The 23827-nt window shown below is 49.9% G+C and overlaps 1 protein-coding gene across 3 annotated transcripts in view; it reads right to left on the reverse strand.

The window, feature by feature from the left end:
- ST3GAL2 (ST3 beta-galactoside alpha-2,3-sialyltransferase 2) overlaps positions 1-13248 on the reverse strand; it is a 44557-nt gene extending 31309 nt beyond the window's left edge. The window contains exon 1 of one of the 3 annotated variants that reach the window (XM_059667485.1): positions 13226-13248. The gene's annotated coding sequence lies outside the window, so the exon portion shown is untranslated. Of the gene's footprint in view, positions 1-11668; positions 11795-12679; positions 12926-13225 lie in introns of those variants that run through there. The other 2 variants (XM_059667482.1, XM_059667484.1) reach the window with 2 other exon arrangements.
- Between the last annotated feature and the right edge of the window lie 10579 nt (positions 13249-23827).

The following is a 23827-nucleotide window of genomic DNA, read 5'->3' on the forward strand; positions in this document are numbered from 1 at the left end:
TCGATCCCCAGTTGGGGATGTGCAGGAGGCAGCCAATCAATGATTCTCTCTCATCATTGATGTTTCTATCTCTCTCTCCCTCTCCCTTCCTCTCTGAAATCAACAGAAATATATTTAAAACAATAAAAATAAAATAAAATAAAACAAAAAGAAGTGGTTCCTGCTTTAAAAAACAAAGAAACTGCCCTGGCCGGTTTGGCTCAGTGGATAGAGCGTCAGCCTGCGGACTGAAAGGTCCCGGGTTCGATTCCGGTCAAGGGCATGTGCCTTGGTTGCGGGTGCATCCCCAGTAGGGGGGCGTGCAGGAGACGGTTGATCGATGTTTCTAGCTCTCTATCCCTCTCCCTTCCTCTCTGTAAAAAAATCAGTAAAATGTATTTAAAAAAAACAACAACCAAAAGACCCCCAAAGAAACTAGTATCTATTCTCACATCCTGTTGGGAAGGTCGGATAGGGAGAGAATGCCATGGGAGAGGTCATAACCCAACCCCCAGGACTGTGAACCTGCGAGAAAGGGGCCCAGGAAGTAGGGTGACTGATGGCTTCAGGAACGCTGCAGGACTGGGGTCTGTGCAGTCATTGCAGACGCACAACCCAACAGAATTCTAAGGCCTTCAGCAAAGCAGACAGCAGGCCCCCCAGCACTTCCCAGGTGGCATACACTAGGCTGGGCTGGGCCCAAAGCTCCGACACACAGGACACGCTCCAGCCCTGAGAATGCTGACAGAGCTGCTGGGACCTGAAGGTCCAGAAGTGCCCTCCCTCAGAGGGCAGCAGCCCTGGTTCTGGGACCCTCCTCTCTCCCGGCTCGGCAAGGGCCAATGCCAGTGCCTCACTGGCAGGCGTAGGTGAGAACAAAGCTGGCTGATCAGCCCAGTGATGCCCCACACCTCTTCCACTGCGCTGGTAAGACCTCTGGCTGAAACTTTTCAGTCTTCATGGCCCAGCCAGGCCACTCAGGTGGAATGTCTGCCAGAGCCTCTGGGACCTGGCAGTACCCAGAGAGTGACGGCCCGGGCTGCAGGCTGGAGGCCTCCATTGCACAGGGCAAAGTTCTCTGTGGGGCCCCAACCTTCTCAGCAGGGTAGGGACCGTGGGCTGTAACTGATAACAACCTCCCTTTTTCTATTCCCTCCTGCCCACCCCCACACTTCCTTGTGAGGCGGTGGCGCTTCTGATTTTGTGTGTGGTTTCACCTGAACATTTGGTATGACATGGGAGCATTGTGGGCGCTGGCAGGGAGCGATTTGGAGTGTGGGGACCTGTCTGGCTCCTGGGCACTCACACGCTAGAGAGGACGCAGAGGCGGACTGCAGGTTGGAAACTCCGTTTTGTGGTCAGGTTCTTATCTACATCCTCCATCAACACCAGGTACAAAGTGTTCTTTCTGTTTTTTTAAAAAACACACCGCGCGATCTTTCCCCCAACGCATCCCCAAACGTCCACCAACCAGGCCAACTTATTAGTTTCTATTATCGTAGCCAGTGAGAGGAAGGAACCAGGTGGGGAGACGGGTACAGCTCCTGCCAAGATCAGATGCTGTAGGACCACCAGTCCTTCTATGGCATCTTGTGGGCTAAGCTGGGGCCTGAGCACTGTGTCAAGAGATGGGTCCTGCCCTGACCAGTTTGGCTCAGTGGATAGAGCGTCGGCCTGCGGACTGAAAGGTCCCAGGTTCGATTCCGGTCAAGGGCATGTACCTTGGTTGCTGGCACATCCCCAGTAGGGGGTGTGCAGGAGGCAGCTGATCGATGTCTCTCTCTCATCGATGTTTCTGACTATCTCTCTCCCTTCCTCTCTGTAAGAAATCAATAAAATATATTTTTAAAAATTTTTTTAAAAAAAGAGATGGGTCCTAACAGACAACAGGGTGGTGAAGGCTTGGGGTGGGGGGCAGGGGAGGGTTAGAAGGGGTCGATGGGGAAGAGAAGGGGACATATGTAATACTTTCAACAGTAAAATTTTTTAAAAATAAAGAGATGGGTCCTAGTACAAGGATGACTTAGAATAAGATGGCACGCCTAAAAGGTACAGTCATGTGGGTGCCAATCCCCTATGCTGCCTAGGTAAGGGCCCATGCCCTCTACAACCAATGAACCCTGAGTAAAGAGGAGGGAGGGACAGACGGTTGACCAGAAGGTGGGCCAGCTGTCTAGAGAGGATTCATGGTGTATGTGTCGTAGGGGGTGCCTGAGACAGCAGACAGGTCAGAGACTCTACATGCAGAGGGATGCTGGCCCTAAAGGTAGTGAGTATCTCCAGTGGGCAGAGAGCCCTGGGAACAAACTAGTAGCCTGTATTTCGTGAGCCAGACTCTTCTTTATCCTTCATCCGCTCTCTTTCTTTTCTTCTCCTTTTATATTCAGTCATGTCTTTTGGAAAGGTCAGCCTGTGGTCGCTATGCTAATGGCACCCGAAGGTGTCTGCATCCCTGCTTGGCCCAGGACATTTCGTAAAGGAAGCCAGGTGGCCTCTCTCCCCCCAGGAGTGGAGGTAGAGAGACGCGAAGTAAAAAGATAGAGGGGCTCAGAGTCAGGCCGTGGCTCGGCTGCTGTGTCCTCCGGATGTCACCTTTCCTGGTGCTGAGTAACTTCTGGTTCCAACCCCTGCCTTGTGCCCCCACTTTTCCTTGTGTCACACACATCCGTCTCCAGGAGGCAGAAAGCAGGTGGCTGGTGAACTGGAGAGCCCAGCTGCCAGGCGGGGTCATGCCCAACACACACCTGCTTTCATTTCTCCCTTGTTCTGGCTGAGCAATCTTCCTCTTCATTGAGGAGCTGATCCTGTGCCAGGACTGATTCCGGCAGGGCCCCTGGGAGGAACAAATATCCCCAAGGCTGCTGGGTAATCCACTTCACCACCTCTGGAGAGTGGCAGTAACAGCTGCTAGGAGTAGCACAGAGAGCCTTCCCCTTGCACTGCCTGTGACCCTCACCCCCAGGGAGAGGGGAGCGAGAGAGTGTCGGGTATGTGTTGGGGGCGGGGGGGGGGGAGCGGGGAGGGGGGGAAAGACTCTTCCCAGTCCTCTCCTCAAGGAGTGACTCATCCTCCCGGAGCTGGCCTAAATTACACGCTCCCTGCTAAGACGATAGCGACATCACATGCATTATTGTCGTCAACTTTGGGGGAACAGGGAGGGGAGAAATACACAGACCAGGGACCATGATGATGGTCCCCAGGGAGTGGTCTCTGTTGTTCGGTTTTATTAGGTATCTTGGGGTCACACGGGGATGGCCAAGGCGACGGTGCTTGTTGGAGACTGGGACTGTGCCGGGGAGACCTGGGATTGTGAAGAGGTGGGGCCAGGGCCTGCTTTCAAGCCCATGGCCTTCCTGGTGACACTGGGGCATCCCCACCCCACTATGTGCCTATGAGTTAACATTTTACAGTGAACCCCGGACTAAGCTCAGAGGACCTCAATTCCAGGACTGGCCCTGCTGTTCGACAGTGTGGCAACATACCTTTGGGCAAATCTATATACAATGAGCATGAAAATGCCTGCCCTACTTGTCTCACAGTCCCTGCCAAGATGAAAGAAGCCATGGCTGTAAGCTGTACCACACTATGTGTCCCAGGGCCCGCTGAGGTGCAGCCTCACAGAGGGGGCAGGGGGCAGGCACCAGAGCAGACACTAGCTAAGCCTCAGGGAACAGGGGGGTCTGGCCCAGGCTGGGTAATCACTTAGAACACAGGCCCAGACAGAAACAGGCAGAGCAGGGGACCTCTGGGAACCAAGCAGGAGGGGCAGACAGAGCACACTGGTCAGTCCGGGCTGGTAGACAGTTTAGGAGAGAAGAGCCAGCTGTCAGCAAATATCTGAAGGGCAGGAAGAAAGATGCCTGAGGAGACGGTGAGAAGGAAAAAGGAATGCAGTCCCGAACTTGGCAGAGCCCTACCTCACTCCCTGGGCACTGAGGAGCTGGTGAGAACTGCCTACAAGCTCCCAGGACCTCCAGCATCTTGTTTCTCTGTAACTCAGCTCCTCAGCTCGCCCGAAGCCCCTCACAGGGCCAGCCTTCCCTTTCTGGCCCAGAGGCCCAGGGGAGTGACCCATCCAGTGTGACACAGGAAGCGTGTGTCAGATTGAGGTCTCCTCTTGCTAGTTGGAGGCTCGAAGCCCAGAGCTCTTTCTACAAAACCCCATTCATTCCTGGCTCTGCCAAGTTCGGTCAAATATCTGGACGCTTACAAATTAGAGGTGATGGGAACTGAGGCCAAAATCGTGCTGTTTATCTGTCCCTGAAACTGGTACCACTGTCCTGGGCATTCTCTTCCAAGGGAGAAGACAGAGGGAGGGGCATAACTCTCCCCAACGGGAAACACTCCAACATAATCCAGACAGCGCAGCAGCCCTGGAGCTACGTTCTTATCCAGACCCCAGCTGGAAACAACACAGAGGAGGGAAGCATTCAAGAAGCCAAGATGACAAGGGAGACGGACAGGGGGCGGAGGCAGCTCCGGGCGGAGGCCAGCCAGAGCGGGGCCCATGCCTCCTCTGCTTACTGGGACAGGTTAAGCGACGGGAGGGTCTCCCTCATCTCAGACCGACCCCTGCATAACACCAACCACCATCATGCAGGGGGCCCTGGGCCACCACAAAGGAAGTGACCATTTGCCATAACCTGCCTATGTCAACTTTGTCCTGAAGTCCAGGGGATGACAGTGGGGGTGCCTCAGGGGCCCCTCCCTAAAAGATGCCACTTCATTCTGGAGGGAGCCCCCAGCCTGCACGTCAGATGACCTGGGTTCTGCTCTCAGTTCTTCTATCTGCTGGTTTGAGAATATCAGGCAAATTTCTCAATCACCACTTCCTGATCTGTAAGTGGAATGACTCAATGAGTCTAAGTTCCAATACCCATTCTAGCATTTAGTTTTCAACAAGGTAAATTAATACATGGCAACAAATCCTGATTAGTGGTGTTTCTGAAATGTAAGTCAGGCCAGGCATTACTGAAAGGTCTCCAAGGGCCCTGGTGCACACCTCGCATATGACGTCTTTAGGTTGGATGTCACCCCATTTCCCTTTGGGGAACCATCTCTGAACCATGAAACCCCAGGCCTGGCCAACCAGAGCAGCCAAAGCTAGGCATGGGCCCCACTTCCAAGTGAACCCATGACTCCTGTGGGAACCCTGGCAAGGGATGCTGAGAGGACAGAGACTGGCACTGCTGGCAGGCACCTTCCACCACGGGGGAAACGAGGGACACGCCACAGAGAAGGGCAGGGTGAGATGAATGTTGTTTGAGCCCCTCATCTTCCCTGCATGTGGCCAGCAATACTCTCGGGTATGAGTCAACAGGTTCCCTTTTATCAAAGGGCACACTGAGTGAGAAGTCCAACTGATACAATGTTGGATACATCATAACCATTTCCCATTTCATTTAAAAGAATTTTTAGAAGCCACTTAAGACAGTCCTGCTTGCTATCTGATGCAGAAGGGCTGCCCTGAACTTCTCCCTAAAAACCCCCGTCCTTGATAGGTTAACCCAGCTGGGAGGCCCACGAGCCCATAGGAACAGAAGTGGTTCTGGGGTTCCCGGCCGTGGCTGAGTTCTGGCCAGGACCCAAGACCTTCTCCAGCTAGGGACTCTGCCCAGGTGGTGAGGGAAGCTCTGAATGCACATCCTTCCTGGGTGGCCTGGGGTCCGCACTGCCCACCAACAGAGCCCTCCCACCACAGGCATGACTCCACAGGGGAGGGTGCCATGTCGTCTGCTGCCTGGGCAGGGCCGGAACCAGCTGAAGTGGCCAGGGAAGGGACGATGACCCGGGACATAGAACGCAATGGAAAGTCATGATCCTGGGTTCCATTCCATCTGGCAGTGGCTTTTTGGGGAACGCTTTCCAAACCTATTTCTCAACCTGGTAAGAGTAGCGCCTGGCTTTTCAAATGATGCCCGACACTCCCCTGACCTCCAGACTCATCTATCCCACTCATTTCTGAATGCTGCCCCCAGATGACATACCTTAGAGGCACCCCAAAATATCTCCAACTCAACCTGCTCCAAACCAAACTCATGCATGCTCTAAGCCCACCTAAACCCAGTCCTCTTCCTATATTCCCGGTTTCTGGGATAGGGACATCATTCATGCAAACCTGAAACATGGGAATCACCTACATCCCCTCCTTCCTCCGGCCTCCCTCAGGCAACCTATTACAAAGTCCACCTGATTTTTTTTTTAAAAATATATCTTATTGATTTTTTACAGAGAGGAAGGGAGAGGGATAGAGAGTTAGAAACATCGATGAGAGAGAGACATCGATCAGCTGCCTCCTGCACACCTCCCACTGGGGATGTGCCTGCAACCAAGGTACATGCCCTTGACTGGAATCGAACCTGGGACCCTTGAGTCCGCAGGCTGACACTCTATCCACTGAGCCAAACCAGTTAGGGCTGATTTTTTAAAATATATTTTTACTGATTTCAGAGAGGAAGGGAGAGGGAGAGAAAGAGAGAGAGAGAGAGAGAGAGAGAGAGAGAGAGAGAGAGAGAGAGAAACATCAATGATGAGAGAGAATTATTGATCGACTGCCTCCTGCATGCCCCCTACTGGGGATCGAGCCCGCAACCCAGGCATGTGCCCTTGGCTGGAATCGAACCCAGAATTCTTCCGTCCGCAGGCCAACGCTCTATCCACTGAGCCAAACCAACTAGGGCTCCACCTGATTTTCACCACCTACATCACTTCTCTTTCTGCTTCTCTCCACGTCTACCACCATCATATTATCCAAGGAACTGTCACCCTTCACTGACAGTAGCCCCGGATCTACTAAAGAGACCCCTCCAATTCACTCTCTTTTTTTTTTTTCTTTTTTTTTTCTTTTTTTTTTATTTTTTTTTTAATTAAATCTTTATTGTTCAGATTATTACATTTGTTCCTTTTTTTTCCCCCCCATAACTCCCCTCCTCCCAGTTCCCGACCCACCCTCCGCCCTCACTCCCCACCCACTGTCCTCATCCATAGGTGCACGATTTTTGTCCAGTCTCTTCCCACATCTCCCACACCCCTTTCCCCCCCAAGAATAGTCAGTCCATTCCCTTTCTATGTCCCTGATTCTATTATAATCAACAGTTCATTCTGTTCATCAGATTATTTATTCACTTGATTCTTAGATTCACTTGTTGATAGATGCATATTTGTTGTTCATAATTTGTATCTTTACCTTTTTCTTCCTCTTCCTCTTCTTAAAGGATACCTTTCAGCATTTCATATAATCCTGGTTTGGTGGTGATGAACTCCTTTAGCTTTTCCTTATCTGTGAAGCTCTTTATCTGACCTTCAATTCTGAATGATAGCTTTGCTGGATAAAGTAATCTTGGTTGTAGGTTCTTGGTATTCATCACTTTGAATATTTCTTGCCACTCCCTTCTGGCCTGCAAAGTTTCTGTTGAGAAATCAGCTGACAGTCGTATGGGTATTCCCTTGTAGGTAACTGAGTTTCTTTCTCTTGCTGTTTTTAAGATTCTCTCTCTATCTTTTGCTCTTGGCATTTTAATGATGATGTGTCTTGGTGTGGTCCTCTTTGGATTCCTTTTGTTTGGGGTTCTCCGCGCTTCTTGGACCTGTAAGTCCATTTCTTTCACCAGGTGGGGGAAGTTTTCTGTCATTATTTCTTCAAATAGGTTTTCAATATCTTGCTCTCTCTCATCTTCTGGCACCCCTATAATTCTGATGTTGGTACGCTTGAAGCTGCCCCAGAGGCTCCTTACACTATCCTCGCATTTTTGGATTCTTTTTTCATTTTGCTTTTCTGGTTGGATGTTTTTTGCTTCCTCGCATTTCAAATCATTGACTTGATTCTTGCGCTCCTCTGGTCTGCTGTCGGGCGTCTGTATAATATTCGTTATTTCAGTCCGTATATGCTTAATTTCTAGTTGGTTCCCCAATATAAGATCGAGGGTCTTATTAGTTTTTGTGTAGATCTCATTAAGTTTATCGGCAGCTTCTAAACAGTTCTTGAGAGACCTTAAAAGTGTGGTTCTGAACTCTATTTCTTCCATTGACAATTTTGTCCTGTTTCTTTGTCTCCGCATTTTGTTATGCTTCCTTGGTGCACCCCCTAGTGGTCTTTGTTCGCAGTCTTATAGATAAATCTTGATTGTTGTAGCTAATTCCAGGGAGGGTTTGACCTCCAGGCCAAGTGGCTATGATAATCAGCTGTGTCAGCAGTGAGAGAACTTCTGTCCTCTAGGGAGGTGCTAATCTAGCCTTTGCCTGAGGCTATCCGGCAAATGCCTCTGTGCAGGGCTTGGGCAGGGCGGGTCGAACAGGATCAACAGGGTGGGCCGGAGAGAGTAGTTATGGCGGCTCTCAGTCCTGTCCCAAGGGGCTCTGCCTCTCTGAGTCCCAGTACCCGCTGCAAAGCTCGGAGAGAAAGCTGCACTCGCTCTGACCGAAGCCAGACAGACCCGCTTCTGCCGTTTGAGTCTGGGTCCCTAAAGACTCGCCTGTATCTGGTGCTCAGAGTCTGCGACTCCCTCCCGATTGAAAACGCCAACCGCGCCCTCCGCCGCCAGCCGGCTCCGCGCACTCCGCACCTCAGAATTTGACTTCAGCACTGCGCCTCCTCTGAGTGTCCATATGCGTTTCTCTTTCCTCCTAGTTGTAGGACTTCCACTCAGCCAGCGTTCCTGTGGTTCTGGGTGATGTCCCTTCCGTTTTTTGGTTACACTTTTGAAGTAGTTGTTCAAAGCAGCAAACTCCGGCGTTAACCTATGCCGCCATCTTGGTTCTCGCAATTCACTCTCGAGAGAGAGGCCAAAGTGACCACACAAATCCCATCAGATCCCCACCCCCACTCCTTCCAGCAAAACAGCGGATCTCCCAATACTCTGGGGCAAAGGTGGGGCTCCTCCAAAGCCTTCTGGCTGGCTGAGCAGCAGGGTGACCCTGGGACCAAAATGGACCAGACAGGCGTGGGAGTCCTGGCCCCACCCTAAGTGGCTTCCCACCCTGAGGTCCGGCTCATAATTGGCTCAGTCTCACCAGAACTGACCCTCCCCCAGGGCAGACCTCATCTGACCACAGATGGGAAGGGAGCTGGCCGGCAGTCAGGGGAAACCCAGCTGGGCTGACGCCAGGGCTCGTGCACTTGAGGAAGGAGAGGGGATAGAGCAAGAGCAGCACCACAAAAGACCATCAGTGTCCGGGGCCCGCCAGAGAAGGCAGCTGTCAGGAGGATAACACTCAAGGAGCCTATCTCTTCCCTCTTATCAGACTGACCCAGGGCAGCCTGTGGAGAATAAACAGTCATTAACAACCCCTGCCACACTTTCTGCCAGCACAATCCTGTGTGCCCAGCCCAGCTCAGGGCCGAAAGCCTGGGCCTTTCCTCCCTGCCAGGGCGAGTCTTCGAGCCCATCTCTGGACCCGACCACCCTATCTTGCCTCCCCTTCTTGGGCAGTGATCCAAGAAATCATATACTCTGCCCAAACGAGTCTCCTCAAGGTCCCCAGTCATCCCCTGCCTTTCAGTTCAGGCATTTGCATCCTGGTATGTGCTGCCTTTACGTCACACCTTCCTTCTCCATCGCCACCTTCCTTCTCCACCTTCCTTTTCCGTCACCACCCTCCTCCTCCGTGAAACCCTACCCCGCCCCCTTCCAGGCTCTGTTCTCAACTCAGCCCACTTGCCCTGTGTCTGTGCTGATGACCGGGGTCCTCCGTGATCAGCTTTGGCTTTGGGGAAAACCTGGCTAGAGCAGAGCCCAGGGCATAAGGGGGTGAGGGCACTGGGAGCATAAAAAAATGGGTACCCTATAAACAGTCACCCCACGGCCTAATGGGTAGTCAGTGTAGGAAGGGAGGAATGCGATAAGAGACCAGATGGGCTTTTCTGCCTGAACCCACACAGAGTCAGAGCCAAGGGCTGAGGGACGAGGACAATGGGAGGCCCCGGGACCATTCCCTCGGCTGCAGGAGCCCACACGCTCCAGAGGGACAGCAGAGCAGGCTGGCTGCTGTCAGTGCTTCCGAGCAGGTTAGGAGAAAGGTCAAACTGAGTTCCCCGGGCGTCGGCGCCTCACTGTGGAATCCTGTGCCCCCTGCACCACCTTCCCTCTCAGATTATGGTGTCCCTCTGCCAAGTCTACCAGATGGTTTGAGAGGGAATCCCTGAGCAGGTCTTCAAATTCTGTCTTCATAGATGAGGACTCTGAGGCCCAGAGAAGGGCAGTGACTCGCCTGGGTCACACAGCACCCACCCCTTGTGGGTAGCTGTATGCATCTAACCAGACTGGGCCCTGGACTATGGAAACCATTGAGGGGACACCTGAGCAAACAAGCTGCTTCCCCTTTGAAGGGCCAAACAGCCCTACCCTGAGGCTCTCCGGCCCTCGGCCAACGCAGGCCTCACCTGTGCCTCACTGCCTGCCAACAGAGGACCTGCTGGCTTCTCTCCATTTTGCACAGGATGAATGGCAGGGCAGGCCCACAGATCTGGTCCAGGATGGGCAGGAATTGCTAGGATGGGCAGCCTGAGTGAAAGAAGACACCCTCTAAAATACATCAGCCGGCAACCGAAGGACTTGTGTGCATGCATATAAGCATAACCAACGGACGCAAGACATTGGGGAGACGGGGTAAGGGCCTGTGCCGGCGGGTAGGGGAGGCCGGGGGAAGGTCAATGGGGGAAAAAAGAGGAGACGTATGTACTACTATTTGTAATACTTTAAACAGTAAAATAAAATTTAAAAAAATAAAATACATCAGCCGGGTTTGAAGGGAGAAGAGGTGTCTTCTGTGTTAAGTACAGGAAATGCCACTTGAGAGATCGGAGCTCACATTCGTCCTGTAAGTTTGCCTAGGGTCAAGCACGAGCCGCTTTTCAGGCACTGAGGAAAGTCCTTCATCAACCAGCTGCCACTCTGGTCTTAGGCGAAACCTCCTTCATATTAACTATTTACCCTGCTCCCCATTTCACAGCACCTTCCTACCGATGGAAGTGCCCATGTTAGATCCCCAACACCAAAAAGGCCTGAAGGGGGTCCTCATTCTTCTCCTCACCCCCTTTAGGCTTTCCTGTCTCCCCTCCCTGTGGTCCGCCTCCTGAGCTATGCTGGAGTCCCCAGGAACCAGCCAGTCGCTGAAAAGGCACTGGTCCAGAGACATACCAACCACTCAGGGACAGGATGGAACAGAGAGAAGGCCGATCCCCTGGAAACTCCCTCCTGGCCTGGCATCCCCAGACACACACACCTCCCCACAGAGCCCAAGAGAAACAGGGAACCAGGAAGGGCTCAGAGGCTCTCCCCTCTAACGCCTGGTACCCTCAGCCTCATTCCCTTTGGCAGCTGAGACTTTCATATCCTCCTGCCTCTGGTTCCAGTTCACCATCAGTACGAAATGACTGGCATTTGTTCTGTAACTAAACTTGAGTGGCAATGAGAATGGTGGGGAACTTGACTCACAGGGAGGGGAGAACCAAATTTCTACTCAAGTCCCTTTCAAGCCTCCAGGAACCCTGCAGAGGAAGGAGGGAGGGAGTGGGGGTGGATGAGGAGAGGAAAACTGGAGGAGCGGCAGGAGCCGCAAGGGCGATCCCCACTCCACCCCCAATTCCCTCACCTGTGCCCCTTCCTGTAATCACCCCTCGGCTTCCCCTCTTCGCTCCCCCTCCAAATTCCCTGTAGCCACACAAATAAATAACTTGTTGATTTTTCCTCACCAGAGCAGCTCCCTCTGGACCAATTAGCTATTTGCATTTGTGGCTGATTTTCTTCCTTAGTGGCTGCAGATCCGCTCAGGCTGGGGGGTAGCTGCCTGCCCGCGGTGCTCGGACTTTACAGCCGAAGGACTCCTTAGACAGAGAGGGTACAGCAGGGGGAGGACCGCTCCCTGGGGTCCCTGGGTCTTGCTCTGACACCACAGGGTCCCCTGCCTTCTCCTGAGCCCTGAAATGTGGCCCTTTTGAGAGCAGTTACAGTCCACACCAGAACTATTTCAACGTCCTGTGCCAGAACTATGTGTTTTGTTTTAATACTGCTATTCAACAAATAAAAATGTAGCACTGACAGCAACATAAAGAAAAGTTATACGTTTGTCTCCATTTCCCTTTATTGCAAATGGTGGTAGTATGCACTGCCTTCAGGGATGGCAACACATCAGGTATGCTGAGTGCCAACAGCTGGAATGGAAGGGAACAGTCCTCCTTACCACGGGAAGATGGCCTTTCCTCTGAGCATCTGCGGGGATCAGTGACCCTTCAGCACGGCTCCCCGCTGCTCCCACCCTGGAGAGGACCCTGTGCCCTTCCTCCCACTCCTGAAGGAGGAAACTTCTCCAGTTCTCAGCTGAAAAGCTGACCCAGCAAAGCGGGGCAGGGGTCTCCATGGCGCGGACGCCGGGAGCGCGCGGGGTGGGGGTTAGGCACGAAGTAGTGGACTATCCAGCGGGACCGGGGCTCGCCGCGCCTCCAGGGAGCGGAACAGTCGCGCCCGGGGGACTGGGAGCGGCTGCATGTGCCAGAGCAGAAGGCGGGGCTGGGGATCGAGGCCAAGGCGAACGGACCCGCGCCCGTACGGGGGAGCCCAGCCCCCTGACCTGGGGGAAGTTGCCGGGGTGGACCCGGCCGGTCTGGGGCCGCTGGGCCGAGCCCGCTGCCCACGCACGGAGGGCTCGGAGCAGCCAGGGGCCCGGGGCGCACCGCATCCCGCCCGCCCTCATGCCTCCCGCGCACCTCACTCAGCGCCCGGCGCCGCGGGCCACGCTCGCCGCTCCTGCCACCGCCTCCACCCGTGCAGAAAGCCGCCGCCGCCGCCGACGTCCGGACCCGTTAGCTCCGCCGCTCCCTGGTTCGCCCACAGCGGGCCGGTCCCGCCCTGGCCGGCCCTGCCCCACCCGAGCGAGCTGCCGCCGCCTCAGCCCAGCCCCTCCCCCCACCCGGCCCGGCTGGAAGGGAAAGTGGGGGGAACGGGGCGGCTGCCCCCTCCCCATTCACATCCTCTGGGCTCGCCCCTCCCTCCTCCTGCCGCGCGCGCGCGGGCATGCTGGGAGGTGGAGTCCAGCTGCTGCTGAGTCCATAGGGGTGCCCCGCATTCAGGACTACGACTCCCCCAAAACAGCGCGCCTGCGCCCTAGGGATTGTGGGCTTTGTAGTTCGACCGGGGCTCCGGGGGTCTGCCACTCATTAGGGGGTGGGGGATGGGAAATCCCCGTTCCCAGAAGACCGGGCTCCCAGTGTCGGATGTGGGGTGTGAGGTGCCCCGGGGCCCGGGTTGCATACCTTGGACTCCCAGGAAGGTGCCAACCAGCCCAGGCTGCCTCCTAGACGCGGCTGTGCCGGCTGCAGCCGAGCCCAGCTGCAGGAGGAGCCTCCGCCCCACGTACCGCCGCACCCCGGGTACCGTTTCCATCCGTGCTCGCGAGGAGCCCTGACCTGGGGCTAGCCTGGCTTCCTGCCCGGCTCTGCCATCCGGAGCTGCAGCTGGGCTGCTGCGGCCAGGCCCGAGCCCAGGGCGCCCCAGGAGCTGCGTGGGTGTGGGGGGGGTCCCCTCCTGGGGAAGGGGGCCCCAGTGTCTGTGGGTTTGCTGGAGCACTTACCTGCTGGGGCACCTTCTCATGCCATTCTCATTTCTTTTTCTGTTAGACGCCCTCGGTTCCTTACTGTGTAGGGTAACGTGCACACATTTTAAATATTTTTCTACGTCTTCGCCTTTCCCCACTCCTACAAACCTAGCTCAAATCCTTTAGGAAGCTCCGGTCGGCCTCAGTTTCACCCTCTGCGTTTCGTTTCATCCCCTCTAGCACAGGGAAGGCCTGCACATCAGTGGTTCTCAAACTTGGGCCTGTGTCAGATTCTCCAAGAGAGCTTGTTCAAACAAAGGTTGCTGGCCCGCCCACCCCAGGCTCTGTTTCATCAGCTCTAGAGTGGGCCTGGAAGATTTCTCACAGGTTCCCAGGCGGCTGGGCTGGGGAACCACTTTGAGAACGGCTTCTGTTGGTGTTGGTTGGGCAGAGTTCTCCCAGCTCAGTAGCATCTGCTGCCTCTGGGTGAGCTCTGACCTAAAATGGGTCCATGGCGGGGAGTGAGAGGTGAGGGGGTGGGTTCCTGGCTTGTCAAGTATCTGAGAGTCTCTTACACCTACCTACCCGGGTAGAAACTCCGGACCACCTCTGACCTGATGTTCTGGGAGCTGAGACCTCCGCGGGGGAAACGTGGTGGCCACCGCCCAGACTCTAAAGCTGTCAGGTGAGAAAGATTCTCTGCTGGACCAAACTTTAGCTCCTCTGAGACCTGCCTCTTCGTCCGTAGGCCCCAACCTTGGTCTAAAAATGACACTCCCCGAAACCGGTTTGGCTCAGTGGATGGAGCGTCGGCCTGCGGACTGAAGGGTCCCAGGTTCGATTCCGGTCGGGGGCATGTACCTGGGTTGCGGGCATATCCCCAGTGGGAGATGTGCAGGAGGCAGCTGATCGATGTTTCTCTCTCATCGATGTTTCTGACTCTCTATCTCTCTCCCTTCCTCTCTGTAAAAAATAAATAAAATACATTTTAAAAAAATAAAAATAAAAATGACACTCGCAACACAAATGACTTCACCCACCCCCTTCCCCTACATGAAAAGACTGACACACAGTAACGTAGTTTCTAACAACTCAAGGCCACATCCCGAGGACGACCCTCGCTCCCTTTAAAGTTCATAAAGCGCAAGGCTGCCCAAAGAATTGGCTGTTTATTCTAGCCAATACCCCGTGGTAGGCTTGTGACCACCCCTTGCATAGAGGATTTACTGCAAAGGGTTTATAACTGTGACTCCTGCCTCTGTCCCTTTGAGATGTATATGTCTCTCCTACAACTCAGGAGTGTCTTTCCCAAGGACCTGAGAGCCATGCCCTTGAAATGGGAAGGAATAGAGCCTCTGTCTCCCAGTCTCTGTGGGAGGTTAGGATCCTGACCTCAATAATTTCCCGCAAGCAGACACAGCTGGCCTAGTCAGCATTTATACGGACCAAACCTTTGTAACTTTTACTTCCCTGACTCTACTGAGCCCCTGCTCACCTCCCTCTGGACTCCCTCTGGACTCTCTCATTCTCCATCTATTTATTTATTTATTTACTTACTTACTTACTTATGTTAATCCTCACCCGAGGATATTTTTCCATTGATTCTTTTTTTCCCCATTGCTATTTATTTTTTATTATTATTTTATTTTTTAAATGATTCTTTATTGTTGAAAGTATTACATATGTCCCCCTTCCCCCCTTTAATCCCCTCCAATGATTCTTTTCTTTATATATATAAATTGATTTCAGAGAGGAAGGGAGAAGGAGAGAGAGAAACATCAATGATGATGGAGAGTCATTCATTGATCAGCTGCCTCCTGCATGCCCCCTACTGGGGATCGAGCCTGCAAACATGGGCATGTGCCCTGACCGGGGAATAGAACCAGCGACTTCCTGGTTCTATATACTGAAATCATATTTATATCATGATAAGATATCTGGGGTTTGGTTCAAAATAATCTAGGGTTGAGGTGAAGGTATAGATACAGGGTTAGCTAAATTAATAATTGTTGGAGCTGAGAAATGATGGTTAGTTGGGGTTCATTATAAAATTTTTTCTACTTTTGCATGTATTGACATCTTCCGTCATAAAATGGTTAAAAAAAATTTTCAGTCAGAGCTCTACCTCAAACCTAGCTAAAAACCAAAACCAATAGCCAACAAAAACCAATAGAAAAATGGTAGAAATGTTGGCAATTTACATCAGAGGTAAAAGGCTAATACAACGTGCTTTTGCAAATCAGTAAAATGATCAAGAAACCAACAGGAAATGTGGAAAGTATTTGAACAAGTAGTTCACAGAAAAGGAAACACAATGGCTCTTACATGAGAAGATGCAGAGCTTCATTTTTTAAAATTTATTTTAAAAATTATAAAAAACAAAATGTTATCATCTTAACCAATTTTAAGTGTACAGTTCACGGCATTAAATACATCCACATTATTGTGCTACCATCACCACCATCCATCCACAGAACTGTTTTCATCTTGCAACACCGAAATTCCGAGCCCATTAAACAAGAACTCCTCACATTCTCTTTGACCCCAGTTGCTGACAACCACCATTCTACTTTGTCTCTGTGGATTTGACTGTGACATCATATGAGTATGAATACAGTATTTGTCCTTTATGTCTGGCTTATTTCACTTACTATAATGTCCTCAATGTTCATCCATGCTGTGGCATGTGTCAGGATTTCCTTCCTTTTTGAGGCTGAATAATATTCCATTGTTTGTGTATACATTATATCCATTCATTCCTTGATGGACACTTGGGTTGCTTCATCTTTTGGCTGTAGTAAATAATGCTGCTACGAACATGGGTGTACAACTATCTCTCCAAGTCCTGCTTCCTGCTTTCAATTCTTTTATAGTTATATACCCAGAAGTGATATTGCTGGATCCTATGGTAATTCTGTTTCTATTTCTTTGAGAAACCACCATAATGTTTTCCATGGTGGCTATCCCATTTTACATCCCCATCAACTGTGCACAAGTGTTTCAATTTCTCCACATTCCCTCCAACACTTATTTTCTCAGAGCTTCACTCTTTTTCTTTTTTTTTTAAATATATTTTATTGATTTTTTACAGAGAGGAAGGGAGAGAGATAGAGAGTTAGAAACATCGATGAGAGAGAAACATCGATCAGCTGCCTCCCGCACATCCCCCACCGGGGAAGTGCCTGCAACCCAGGTACATGCCCCTGACCGGAATTGAACCTGGGACCCTTCAGTCCGCAGGCCGACGCTCTATCCGCTGAGCCAAACCGGCTTTGGCTCTTTTTCTTTTAAATCTTCACCCAAGGATATGTTTAGAGAGAGAGAGAAAGGGAGGGAGGGAGAGAAACATTGCTCCGTTGCCTCTGCACGTGCCCCAACTGGGGATCGAACCTACAACCTAGGCATGTGCCCCAAACAGGAATCGAACCCGCAATCCTTTGGTGCACAGGATGATGCTTCAACCAACTGAGCAACCCAGCCGCGACTCAGAGCTTCACTCATAATAAAAGAAATGTAAGTTAAAACCACACTGAGATATCCATTTTCGCCTATCAGATTGGCAGAAATAAAAAAGCTTGATAACTATCTTGGCAAGAGTGTGAGGGACAAGGATTCTTGTACACTGCCAGTGTGACTGAAATTGTACAGCTTCTATGAACAACAACCTGCTAATATCGTAAAATTACACATGTACACACCATTTGATTCAACAGTTTATATGAAAGTGTCCTTTTTGCACATGTTTTGTTATTTTTTTAATTTTTATTTTTTCATTTTTTCCGTGTCTTTATTTATTTATTTATTTTTTAATTAAATCTTTATTGTTCAGATTATTACATTTGTTCCTCTTTTTTCCCCCCATAACTCCCCTCCTCCCAGTTCCCGCCCCACCATCCGCCCTCACTCCCCACCCACTGTCCTCATCCATAGGTGCATGATTTTTGTCCAGTCTCTTCCCGCATCTCCCACACCCCTTTCCCTCCCAAGAATAGTCAGTCCATTCCCTTTCTATGTCCCTGATTCTATTATGATCACCAGATTATTTATTCACTTGATTCTTAGATTCACTTGTTGATAGATGCATGTTTGTTGTTCATGATTTGTATCTTTACCTTTTTCTTCTTCTTCCTCTTCTTAAAGGATACCTTTCAGCATTTCATATAATACTGGTTTGGTGGTGATGAACTCCTTTAGCTTTTCCTTATCTGTGAAGCTCTTTATCTGACCTTCAGTTCTGAATGATAGCTTTGCTGGATAAAGTAATCTTGGTTGTAGGTTCTTGGGATTCATCACTTTGAATATTTCTTGCCATTCCCTTCTGGCCTGCAAAGTTTCTGTTGAGAAATCAGCTGACAGTCGTATGGGTACTCCCTTGTAGGTAACTGAGTTTCTTTCTCTTGCTGCTTTTAAGATTCTCTCTTTGTCTTTTGCTCTTGGCATTTTAATGATGATGTGTCTTGGTGTGGTCCTCTTTGGATTCCTTTTGTTTGGGGTTCTCTGCGCTTCCTGGACCTGTAAGTCTATTTCTTTCACCAGGTGGGGGAAGTTTTCTGTCATTATTTCTTCAAATAGGTTTTCAATATCTTGGTCTCTCTCATCTTCTGGCACCCCTATAATTCTGATGTTGGTGCGCTTGAAGCTGTCCCAGAGTCTCCTTACACTATCTTTGTATTTTTGGATTCTTTTTTCATTTTGCTTTTCTGGTTGGGTGTTTTTTGCTTCTTCGCATTTCAAATCTTTGCCTTGATTCTTGCGCTCCTCTGGTCTGCTGTTGGGAGTCTGTATAGTATTCGTTATTTCAGTCCGTGTATGTTTAATTTCTAGTTGGTTCTTTATCATAACATCGAGGGTCTCATTAGATTTCTTGAGGATCTCACTACATTTATCGGCGGCTTCTAGACAGTTCTTAAGAGACCTTAAAAGTGTGGTTCTGAACTCAATATCCTCTATTGACAGTTTTGTCCTGTTTCTTTGTCTCCGCATTTTTTATGCTTTCTTGGTGCACCCCCTAGTGGTCTTTGTGCGCAGTCTTGTTGTAGTTAAGCCTTGATTGTTGTTGGCAATACTGGGGGTGATTTGACCTCCAGGCTAACTGGCTATGAGAGTCCCACATGTTTTGGTTACATATAGAAATAGTTTGTTACACCACTGTAAGAGCAAAGATTAAAAATGATCTAGCCCGATTGGTGTGGCTCAGTTGTTGAGTGTCGACCTATGAACCAAAAGGTCAGGGTTTGATTTTCACTCAGGGCACATGCAGTCTCGATCCCCAGTGTGGGGCATGCAGGAAGCAGCCAATCAATGATTCTCTTTCATGGTTGATGTTTCTATTTCTCTCTCCCTCTCCTTTCCTCATATATTTAAATGATCTAAATGCTGATGTTCAAATTAAAGATTGAATGAATGGAATTGGGGAAGCTTCAATTGATGATGTCTTTTGTTGTCATTATCTCACTAGGTAATAAACTATTGGAAAGCAGGGGACTGGTTTTTGTAGGTCCAAACAGACCTTCAAGAATATATTAATTAAATTAATGAAAAATTACTTCTTGGCCTCTGGCAGGAACCCCTGTTGAAGAGGGAACTGGCAGGCAACTCTGGGAGGTCAAGTGGCTTGCCCAAGGTCATTCATATAATATGTGCCACCTATTCCTTATGTGCAAAGCACAATAGTAGGCACCTTGAAGTATACAGAAATCAAAGAATTGCACCCTCATTTCTGAGAACTTGAGATCAAGTAAAACCCTTTGGCAGATATTAAAAATATCAAGCTTTTTAAGTTGTCCCTTTGATTATATCAATGGAGACCATTGTGCTGATGGATAAGTTGATGCACAGATCAGAGGAGCAGTTTCTCCAAGGACAGAATAAAGGTGCTGGTTAAAGCGGAAGTCACCCCCTTCATGTGTGCCCCATCCTTAGCACCCTGGAGACTCATTTCAGAGCACCTACATCCCACAATGTCCCCTACACCCGATCAGCCTTCTCCAGGTTGTGCTGCATTACAGATCCTGAGAGAGGCTCTTCTAGAAAAGGGTTCCCTGACTTAACATGCTTGTTAATGCTTTATTTTTTATTTTTTTAAATATATTTTATTGATTTTTCACAGAGACGAAGGGAGAGAGATAGAGAGTTAGAAACATTGATGAGAGAGAAACATCGATCAGCTGCCTCCTGCACATCTCCCACTGGGGATGTGCCCACAACCCAGGTACTTGCCCTTGACCGGAATCGAACCTGGGACCTTTCAGTCCGCAGGCCAATGCTCTATCCACTGAGCCAAACCGGTTTCGGCATTGTTAATGCTTTATACCTTGGCCTACGTTTCCCATGCATATAGGTATTTTCCCCTCCCCTACTGTTGTCCATTGAGAAGGCCCGAGAGCAGGGACACCCCATTAGCAACAAGCACACTGAGTTTCCCCCCCCATCTTAATCCTCACCCGAAGATATGATTTTTATTGATTTTATAGGGGAGGGGAGAGAGACAAACATTGATGTGAGAGAGAAACATTGATCGGTTGCCTTCCACACACCTGCTGATCAGGGATCAAACCCACAACCTAGGTATGCAATCTGACCCGGAATTGAGCCCGCAACCCTTTGGTGTGTGGGACAATGCTCCAACCAACCCAGCCACCCAGCCAGGATGAGCTTTTTTTTTTTAATTGAAGTGAAATTCACACACGTAAAATTAACATTTTAAAGCATACAATTCAGTGTATTTAGTAGTCTATTGTTACAGAAGACCAGAGAAAAACCAAGCAACGCCCAGAGAAATGGAGTTACACTTCTTATTATGCCGGCGGTCTCAGTGGAGTCACCTCTAAAAAGGGGACTCCTGCCTAGTCAGCCAGTCAGCCTAATCAACCCTGCAGATCAGTGGGGTGACAGACCACCCTCACATCCCATTCACAATGTTTTGGAACCAATATCTCTAGTTCCAAAACATATTTGTCATCCCAGAAGAAAACTCTGTATCCATTAAGCAATCACTCCCCATCTCCCCATCCCAGTCTCTGGCAACCATCAATATTTTCGGTCTCTATAGATGTATCCATTCTTGTTACTTTATATCAATGGAATCATACAATCTATGGTCATTGTGTCTGACTTCTCTCAGCATAATGTTTTTGAGGTTCATTCGTGTGGTAGCATGTGCTAGTATGTCGTTCTTTTATGGCTGAATAATATTCCATTGTAGGGCTACACTACATTTTGTTTATCCGGTATGTTGATTTTTAAAAGTTGTAAGAAGAAAATGAACCTGTCCACCTTTGTTTAATGATTACGCACCCTCCCTGTGGCAAGACTTGTTAACATCCTATAGAAGCACTCTTTGGAAAATACTGCACATGATATTTGCCAATGGTGATGGTCAGGCATAAGGGGAGAAGAGCCACTTAATAATAAAGCCCAGCCCGGCCGGTGTGGCTCAGTGGTTGAGGGTCGACCTATGAACCAGGAGGTCACAGGTTCTATTTCCAGTCAGGGCACATGCCTGGTTTGTGGGTTTGATCCCCAGTGCGTGGTGTGTAGGAGGCAGCCAATCAGTGATTCTCTTTCATTATTGATGTCTCCATCTCTCTCTCCCGCTCCCTTCCTCTCTGAAATCAATAAAAATATATTTTAAAAAATAATCAAGTCCACTTAATAGCTCTCTGGAATGAGTTCACTGTTTGGTTATTCTTTCAAGTCTGTGCTTTAATTTTTTTAAAAAGAAATTTTGTTTTATTATTTTTGTTGTTAATCCTCACCTGAGGATATTTTTTCCATTGATTTTTAGGGAGAGGGGAAGGGAGGGGGAGAGACAGAGAGAGAGAAACATCTATGTGAGAGAGACACATCGATTGGCTGCCTCCCGCATGCACCCGGATCAGGGCCAGGATGGAGCCTGCAACCAAGGTGCATGCCCTTGACCGGAATTGAACCCAGGACCCTTCAGTCCACAGGCCGGCGCTCTCTCCACTGAGCCAAACCAGCTAGGGTCGTGCTTTCATTTTAAAAAAACATGCCAGCTGTTTCATTTTCTCCTTGGAAGACCCAAGAAGAAAATTTAATATCCTCTTCCATTGCCTTCACCCAGTTCCTATCTCTTCACCAGTCCTCCTGTAGTAAATGCTGTTGCTGACATCACTTTCCATTCTCCAGCAGTTGTGTTGGCGGCTAGTGGCTCACAGCGTCACCCTTCTCCGAACTGTGCTCAGTCCGCATAGCCCGTGTTTCTCCCAGAAATGCCCGGGAAATCATGCTCCTCCCTTCCCCGCCTCCTAGTGGCCTACAGCCCATGAAGGACTGAAGAGCGGTACAAAGCCCAGCTCCCGTGCTTCTGAGAGGGATAAACCTTGTGGTGCATTTTCTGTTCCAGAGTTCACTGGAGGATCAGACTGAGGCAAGACTTAGATGAAGCCACATCTTTTGGCTTCTTCCCCTATCCTGCTTCCCTCTGTCTTAATAAATCATTTGCACTGGAATCCCTGTCTCAGGCTCTGTATCTAAGGAACCCAACTTAAGATACCATGTGGGCAGTCCTGGCTCCCAAGGGGTTTCCTGCTCCCATCTCATCCAGGGCCCTGCAGATGGGACCTCTACCAAGAAGCCTTCCCGGACGCTCATTCATTGGCAGCATGTTTAATAAGAAGGAAGTTGGACGCCTACTCTGGCCAGGTACTGCACTAACCTCTTTTTTAAAAAAAAAAATATTTTTATTGATTTCAGAGATGAAGGGAGAGGGAGAGAGAGAGAGAAACATTGATTGGCTGGCTCCTGCACGGCCCACACTGGGGATCAAGCCTGCAACCCGGGCATGTGCCCTTGACCAGAATCCAACCTGGGACCCTTCAGTCAGCAGGCTGATACTCTATCCCCTGAGCCAAACCAGCTAGGGCTGTGCTAACCTCTTTATGTGCGTTAGCTCATTGAATCCTTCCAAAACTCCGATTAGGTAAATACAGATGAGGAAGCGGTATTCTTAGAGATGAGGAAACTGAGGCTCAAAGAGGTGCAGTGGCTTGCTCACACAGTAAGGGAATGATGGGAACTGAGGAGGATTTGTCAGATTTCAAATCCTTGTATTTAACCACTAGGTTCTACCGTATATGATAACATCAGAACTTTTTTTTTTTTTTTTTATGGCTCTGTCTTCCCTACCCGAGACAGTGGGGCTACCCACAGAGCTGAGAGCTTGGCATTTTTTGTGTCTGCTGCTGACAGATTGCACGGAGGGCTTCATGTTATCAAAATCCCTCAAGCATCTTTGCCTCTCAGGCTGAGAAGTGCAAGTGGCCTTGGAACCACTCCTTACCCCTCCAGCATGCCGGCCCTGGGAGGTGGGGTGAAGCCCTTTGCTTCTGAGCTCCTGGGGGGCACATTGTTTTCCTTAAACCCTTCCACACCCAAAGCTGTAGCTGCAGGGATGCCTCCCACTCCACTGCAGAGAGGGATCTGCATTGATGAGAAGAGCAGCAGTGGGAGGCAGCTAGCTCATCACTCCCCTGGAGGCCTCCTGGGTTCACAGAAGAAAGCACAGGCACTTCAGTGTGGGAAGGAGGGTGAGAGCTGGGCCACGTGAAGAGGGGGAATGACCCCAGTGGGAGAAGACTGAGGGAAGGAGAAAAATTTGGGAGAGGAGGTGGGTAGTGGAAACTGGCAGGGGACGGCTCATTCATGCAACAAACTGTTTCAACCACCTACAACGTTCTAGGCACTGTTCTAGTGGACAAACCAAAGACCCTGCTCTAATGGGGCAGCGTAAGCATAACAACAATAAACATAGTCATAATAATATGTTAAACAAAAGAACCTTTGTGGACTAAAGCTTTTCTGAAAGAAAGGGTTTATTGAGTCATATGCTAGCCAGAAAAAGGACCATGTCCTGGGACATACACAGTCTAAATCACCAGTAGTAGGGCTAGATGGAGAAGAACATGGGCTCAGTCCTGGGTCCTTTATACGATGGGTTTGGTGAAGAAAGGTGTAAGCTGTTTTGAAAGAACTTACACTGGCTCTGTTTAAAGAGCCAGATGCATAGCTGGTAAGGAAGAAATATTTCCAACTTCTGGATTGGTTGTGGGCAACAAGCCAGAAAGCTCATGCATAATCAGGATGAGGCGGTTCTAGTGGTTCGCTATTTTTTCTTTAGATAGCTCTCTGGAAATTAATCGAAAGTTTTAACAGACATTCAAGAATGTGAGTCGTCTTTTGTCGGTTTTGGCCTGTGGTTCTGTTAACTGATTAATCTCTTCCCCCTCCTCCCACCCTCTAGCCTGCCATAAATCAATTTAGGACATCTCAGAATTTTTCCTCTTGTCAAATGGTTAGT

This window comes from Myotis daubentonii, chromosome 15 (assembly GCF_963259705.1).
Source record: "Myotis daubentonii chromosome 15, mMyoDau2.1, whole genome shotgun sequence".
NCBI lineage: Eukaryota > Metazoa > Chordata > Mammalia > Chiroptera > Vespertilionidae > Myotis > Myotis daubentonii.